This window comes from Pinus tabuliformis, chromosome X (genome assembly GCF_031772625.1).
Source record: "Pinus tabuliformis cultivar Carrire ecotype Pingquan chromosome X, CPIR1, whole genome shotgun sequence".
Lineage (NCBI taxonomy): Eukaryota > Viridiplantae > Streptophyta > Pinopsida > Pinales > Pinaceae > Pinus > Pinus tabuliformis.
This window is the reverse complement of record NC_142308.1, coordinates 333,996,031-333,997,086: the sequence shown is the minus strand read 5'-3', so window position 1 is coordinate 333,997,086 and position 1,056 is coordinate 333,996,031. Positions and strand designations below refer to the sequence as shown.

At 31.1% G+C, this 1,056-nt stretch overlaps 1 non-coding gene across 1 annotated transcript; it reads left to right on the top strand.

Moving 5' to 3' along the window:
* Positions 1–601: 601 nt before the first annotated feature.
* TRNAI-UAU (transfer RNA isoleucine (anticodon UAU)) lies at positions 602–673 on the top strand. Its single transcript has one exon. It is a non-coding gene; the product is annotated as a tRNA-Ile (tRNA).
* Positions 674–1,056: the final 383 nt, after the last annotated feature.

The window sequence follows — 1,056 nt, the reverse complement described above, 5'->3', positions numbered from 1 at the left end:
CACCAAGTGGATGATCTCCTAGTCTCACCTGTTGTCAGAACTGTGCAATCCTCAAGGAACCTTGCCTTGACTGCATGCATTAGTTTCCTTTATAGGAAAACACATGCATTTGATAGTACACTATCCTTGTCTTTACTCTCAACTGGGTCTTTCTCAGAATAGACACGCATGAGTTTTTGATGAGGGAATATTCAGTTATCTAGAGTACACTGGCTCGTTGAGTGCATGCATGCATCAACTAACTGATAACTCACAATTAGTTCCTCAAACAGTTTGGAACTAATTTAACTGGACTTAACTTAGTAAACTGAGCTAACTAATTACAACTCAAATATAACTCAATCTTATCTCCTTAATTAAGGGATAACCTCCTTAATTTAAGGGATAATTGTTGCATGACTTCAGAAAGACTTCTAACTTGAATTTCTCCAGCTAATTAATCTATAATGAATTAATTAATTATTTCCAAGCAGCTAGTGAGACTAAATTCGATTTTAATTCACAATTTTAATTCGAGGACAAATTAAAATTGGAATTTCTAGATTCTATTTTTATCATTTCTTGTTGCTATTTTCAACATAACTCTCACATAATTCTTTAAAGGGTGCTAGCTCAATGGAAGAGTGTCTGCTTTATAAGCAGGAGGTTGGTGGTTCGATTCCACTGTGTCCTAATATGATTTAATCAATGATATTGTAGTTTATTTTTAATTAAATATTTTTAATATTGGTTTATTTCAATGATCAGATATTTTCTAAATTCATTATTTTAATGTCTCTAATGAGACAAAATTGATGTTTTATTATCTTTGAATGTAATAGTTTATTATCTCTAGAGAGACAATAGTTAGGATCAAAGATATTCTCTCTTTAAAGACAATATGTTTTTAATCCCAACTATTGTCCCTGGAGAGACAAAAATGAAATTGTCTCTAGAGAGACAAAAATGCTTGTGTTATATATTGTCTTTGTAAAGACAGTATTTTAAGACAATTTAATTTGAGACACCAATATTTTAAGGCAATTTAATTTGAGACACCCGCTTCAAGAAAATATT